A 6,390-nucleotide genomic window follows, 5' to 3' on the forward strand; every position below is an offset into this window, starting at 1 on the left:
AAGTTTCCATTTACGTTCATTCGGCGTTTCCGTTAGTGTGTGCGGTTTGTATTTAGTGTTTGTGTTATCATTACGTAGCGAGCCCTGCGCTGCTGCAACTGGCGCCGACGTTAACGTTACAACTCATCTGAACGGGAGCGAAGCGAGAATGACGGAAGCCTACCGAGCGCACGCGCTTGTATACACATGAAATGGGGGAGGGAGAGGAAAGAGTGGGTTATAGGCTGTATTTGGCTGCGGCGCGGCTGCATCACGTGGGAGGAGAGACTGCGCCGCGGCTGCAGCGCGGGGGAGGAGAGGAGAGAACGCGACCGAACACCTGAGTAGGGAACGAGAGCGGGAGAGAGAGTAGGCGCATGCGCAGTGGAGCGCGGACGCCACCGGATCAAGCTCGCTGATAAGACGCTTCGCATCTAAAAAAGCCCTACCCAGAGGCAGTGCGGCCGAAGTGGCGAAGTAGTTCGTTAAGAACATCTTGCTATGACACAGAGCTCCTCATCACCGACAGAGGGACGGCGTTTACAGCGGAACTTACTGAAACGATTCTGCAGTACAGCCAGACGAATCACTGGCGAACAACCGCTTACCACCCGCAGACGAATGGTCTCACGGAACGATTAAACAAGACCCTGGCCATCATGCTCACCATGTACGTAGACATTAAGCACAAGACGTGGGACGCTATCCTCCGGTACGTAACGTTTGCTTATAACTCGGCTGTAAATAAAACAACGCACATAAGCCTTTCAAGCTGGTTTACGGAAAGAACCCGGCAACGATGCTCGACGCAATGCTTCCGAACGTCACCGAAAAGAAAGCTTTATCGGCGCATATCTGCAGCGCGCCGAAAAAACCAGACAGCTTTCCTGCCTGCGTATCAAGACCCAGCAGAAGCCCGACAGCCGTCACTACAGTGTAAAAAAATGAACTACAATATTCGACGACGCCATACACAATGCAATTCCGGCGACCGTGCGTGGGTCTGGACGCAGATACGCCGGCGTAGACTTCTGTCACGATACTTCTCGCCTTACAAGGTGCTTCAACGTCTCGGCGCATTGGACGATGAGGTTATCCCCAACGACATTACGAACTCTCAGAGACGCCGCGCACGACCTGAAGTCGTTGATGTCATGCGCCTTAAACCTTTTTATTCACGCTAATGAACCTGTGCACAGTAGTAAGTGCTCGCTTTATTACAGCGAGACTCTTGTGAGATCACAACAAGAGCCGATTTTTGTGGCGTAGTTGTCCGCTGCCGCCGCCACCGATGTCCGTAACCGCTAACGCGCACAATGAAAAAAATACGACAAATCCCACGCACTGTGGGAATCGATGTAATGCGAAGCAGCCTGCAGAGAGCTGCTACATCGCCTTGTTCGTCTTGGAGACAAGTGAAGTCAACCATGTCATGGCATCTAGTTCACTATATATCGCATGTTTGACATGCATGCATGCATGTATGTACAATCCGGTATATGCCATGCTAATGAAACGTATGTTCTGGAATATGCAATGCATGACCTGTCATTTATGTTTATGACACACTAGTGTCATGCTATACCAATTTTGATATATATCCAGTTAACAAAACGGCCGGAAGCGCACCACGACAGTGTTATGTAAATTATGTCGTACGTGACATGCATGTCATGGTATTCATGTTATAGAGCACTGCATGGGCCCGGCCCGGCCCGCGGGCCAGGCCGTCCGAAGCGTTTTCCGGCGGGCCCGGGCTGGGCTCGGGCTTGAAAGTGCGGGCCCGGGCCGGGCCGGACTCGGGCCCACTCATAAGGCCTAAGTCGGGTCTTCGAGCACAAGCGAACGTTGTGCACTGCATGGTCTTAGGCATTCTGCCAAGCTGAAGTGACACGTGCAAAGATCTGGCTCTTAGTAGAGCTTAGAAGGGTGAAACCTTTTATCTGGAATAGCATGGTGTGTAGCAGCTTGATTATATAATTATATTTTACATAGCGATTACGTTTCCGTGACGAATTTAGAATATGAAAGATTTATATTTCATCTGCTTTCGGTGGGCTGTTCACCATATATAACGTTAACGTTTTTTATCCTGCTGCAACAAATTATTAATCAGGAGCCTCTTTTATAAAATTGTGTAATTAATGTTTCCAACGCGAGTGTAGAAAATAGCATTAAAGAATATGTCCCGGGTTTGCTTCTCTCCACCCGCATCCTGGGACTTAACAGCGAAACAGCTTAACCGCTGAGCTACCACCGCGGGCAAAGTAACATTTCGATGCATGTACACACCGGATTTTCCGTGCGATCGCCCGCTAAAAAGTGCAAGGCATCATTAATAATCATAATCAACAACTAATATCCTCTAGCGGACCCGGGCAGGGCGTGGTCATGAACACGCGCGCCCTGGAAAAGTTTAGTAATGAACGCCCGGGCCCGGGCTTGGAACCACGGGCCCGGGCCGGGCTCGGGTTGGGTTCAGTAATGTACGCCCGGGCCAGGGCCGGGCCCGCGCTTGGAACAACGGGCTCGGACTGGGCTCGGGCTTCATAAACGGGCCCGGGCCGAAAAATGAGGCCCGTGCAGTGCTCTAATTCATGTTACCACCTTCATTTATGTTCGCCACACAGTCTCGTCGCGCAATACCACTTTTGGTGTATATCAAGCGAGCGAATTGGCCGCGAGGGCACCATGAGCGTGGCATGTAAATTACGTCGTATACATGACTTCCCTGTCACGATTTTCAAGTTTCCACTTCTCATTTACGTTCATCATACAGTCGCGTCGCGCAATACCAATTGCGATGCATATCACGCTAGCGAAACGGCAACGATCGTACAATGAGCGTGGCATGTAAATCATGTCGTACATAACTTGCGTGTCATGATTTTCACGTTATCACTTCTGATTTACGTTCATCATACAGTCTCGTCGCACAATACTAACTTTGATGCAGATCACGCGAGCGAAACAGCAACAATCGGTCAATGAGCGCAGCATGTAAATCATGTCGTACATGACTTGCATGTCATGATGTTCACGTTACCACCTCTGATTTACGTTCATCATACAGTCTCGTCGCGCAACATCAATTTTGGTGTATATCAAGCGAGCGATATGGCCGCGAGGGCACCATGAGCTTACATGTAAATCATGTCGTACATGACTTGCCTGTCACGATTTTCAAGTTTCCACTTCTCATTTACGTTCATCATACAGTCGCGTCACGCAATGACAATTTTGATGCATATCACGCTAGCGAAACGGCAACAATCGGGCAATGAGCGTGGCATGTAAATCATGTCGTGCATGACTTGCATATCATGATTTTCACGTTATCACTTCTGATTTACGATTGCATGTCATGATTTTGAAGTTTCCACCTCTCATTTACGTTCATCATACAGTCGCGTCGCATACCAATTTTGATGCATATCACGCTAGCGAAACGGCAACAATCGGACAATGAGCGTGGCATGTAAGTCATGTCGTATATGACTTGCATGTCATGATTTTCACGTTATCACTTCTGATTTACGTTCATCATAGTCTTGTCGCGTAATACCAATTTTGGTGTATATCAAGCGAGCGAAATGGCCGCGAGGGTACTATGAACGTGGCATGTATATCATGTCGTACATGATTTGCATATCATGATTTTCATGTTACCATGTGTCAGTTGTGTTCGTGATACAGAAATGTCTCATCATACCAGTTTTGGTATCCATTCATTTAAACGGCCACCATGAGCGTAGCATATAAATCATGTCGTACATGACTTGCATATCATGTATTTCATGTTACCATGTGTCCGTTATGTTCGTCATACAGAAATGTCTCATCATACCAGTTTTGGTATGTATCCATTCATTTAAACGGTCACAGGCGCCCCGAGACCATATAATGTGAATCATGCTGTAAATGACATGCTTGTCATGATTTGCACATTAGGACTTGCCGCTTGTGTTCGTCATACACTATTGTCACGCCATACCAATTTTGGTATATATAAAATTAACGAAACGGCAGCAAGAGCCCCAAGACCGTGGCATGTAAATCATGCTGTTCATGACACGCATATCATGATTGTCATGTGATGACCTGGCATTTATGTTCGTAATACGGTCTGTGTTATACCAATTTTGGTATACATCCCATTAATGAAACGGCCAGGAGAGCTCAAAGTCGTAGGCGGCTAGATAGATAGATAGCTAGACAGACAGACAGACAGATAGATAGATAGATAGATAGACAGATAGATACGCTCAAAGTCGCAGAAGTTCGCTAAGAAATGCTTCGCATTTAAAAAATATTTATGATCGAGCGGGATTTGAACCAAGGCTTTTTGCGTGGAAGCCGAGAATGCTACCACAGATCCACGTAGGTGTTTGAAGCTCCTTCGCAAAAAGACCCTATACAGGCGACATGCAACATGGTGACAGGAAAGAGTAAAATTACAACCAGGCGTCACACAATGCGAATTACCTAACGCGTGGGTGGTTTAAACTTCTCACGCATTACAAAGGGCTAACCCATAATCCTTCATAGTCATCAGCCACAGCACCAACAAAGAGCACATAATGCCTTACAGATGTGTAGGAGGTACGTACCTCGTTTCTCCGCAGAATGATGGCATAGCGAGTACTTCCCAATTTCGCAAAGTTACGATAATTTATGGCGTAGTAAATAACTTGGAACTGTACTTGAAGTAGTCGCCCCAAGATAGTTTGCAACATTCACCACAATGGCCGCTCCTCCAGCTTTCGCTGTGACTGTGCTGCGTGCTCCGCGCAGGCCATGACGCTTTCATTTTTCCATGTTATTTTTTAGGCTGCAGGACGATGCTTTTTAAGAGGGGGCATTGACACGCGCACTTAATTCTTTATTGCCATGTTACCGTTACACGTGTTACTGAAGCCCGGCGCAGGCCGCGCCCTGAAAGTGTAGGAAGTTTCCCCATTCTTGTAGAATGTGCTCATCAGATCGCGCGCACGACGCGAACAGTGGAGTTTTTTTTTTTTTGGAACTAGGGCTAGCACTAACGATAACACTGGAAGGTTCGATCATGTGTAAAAACCCATAGAGTTTCCTAAAATTAACTAGAGGGGACTCTGGCGCTGCGATCGTTCAGCTACCATGGGAATGATGGGTAGTACACAAATTTGCCTAGTCTTCGTGCTTGCGGCTTCAAACGTACTTGTGGCTTTGTTTATTGTGTGTTTTGGCTTTTGTTTCGGATAAAAGAATAGACCGTTGTGAACTTCGTGACCAGGTTTGAATCGCTGAGCCTAAAGAAGTTAAAGTGGCGAAGTGAAACTGCTGACTTTTGCTGAACTTCGTTTTGCGACAAAGCGGATGCAGCCGACGCGGAGCCAAACGGAGCCGAAAGTACGAAGTTTAGACAAATTTGTGTACTACCCATCATTCCCATGCTGGCTGAAGCGTCATGCGTTGCAGCTCCCATAGACACTAGCGCCAGAGTTCCCTCTAGTAAGTATTGTAGGAAACTCTATGTAAAAACCAATGCGTGTCACGGACGATCAGGTTACCAACGACCGTCGATTGTGCTCGACGTTATCGTTGCAGTACTGAGGGTGTCACTTCTTTTTCTTGGCACGAGTTCGCCCAATAAAGTGTTTCATCCTTATCTGCTTGAGTTCGTGTTCTTCGCCGTCACGACCACGTGTCAATATTACAGCGAAACTGTCCATGGCTATGTGCCCGCCACGGTGGTCCAGTGGTTATGGCGCTGGACTGCTGACCCGAAGGTTGCGGGATCGAATCTCGGCGGCTGCATTTTCGATGGAGGCGTAAATGTCTGAGGCCCGTGTACTTAGATTTAGGTGCACGTTAAAGAACCCCAGGTGGTCGAAATTTCCGGAGCCCTCCACTACGGCGTATCTCATAATCAGATCGTGGTTTTGGGACGTTAAACCCCAGATATTATCATCATTCTATGGCTATAGGATCTAGAAAAGAAAATGTGACCGAGATGCTGATAAAGACACAGCATTCGCGCGGCGTGGTCACGCCATCTCTCGTACCCTCGGTGCGGGTTCCGCGCCGTCTCCGTGAGATGGCGTGACCACGCCGTGCGCCCTGGAGTTACTGTGGCCATATACAGTGAAACTAGCTCGCCCGTCTAGACCGCCAGTCATAGGCGTGCGCAGAGGGGGGCCGGGGGACGCCCCCCCCCCCTAGTCACCTAAGAAGAGGGGGGCGCAAAGTCTGCCCCATACATTGACTTAACAGGGAGGGAGGGGGGGGGCGCCGCGATGAACCTTCGCCCCCCCCCCCCCCCGAGGGGAACCCTGCGCACACCTATGGCGCCAGTGGCAACAGAAGCGCGAGTCCAATCGATGCCACCGGGCTAAAATGACTGGGGGATATCGATGCTAAGCGCAAATACAT

The sequence above is a fragment of the Rhipicephalus sanguineus genome, chromosome 1 (assembly GCF_013339695.2).
Source record: "Rhipicephalus sanguineus isolate Rsan-2018 chromosome 1, BIME_Rsan_1.4, whole genome shotgun sequence".
Taxonomy (NCBI): Eukaryota; Metazoa; Arthropoda; class Arachnida; order Ixodida; family Ixodidae; genus Rhipicephalus; species Rhipicephalus sanguineus.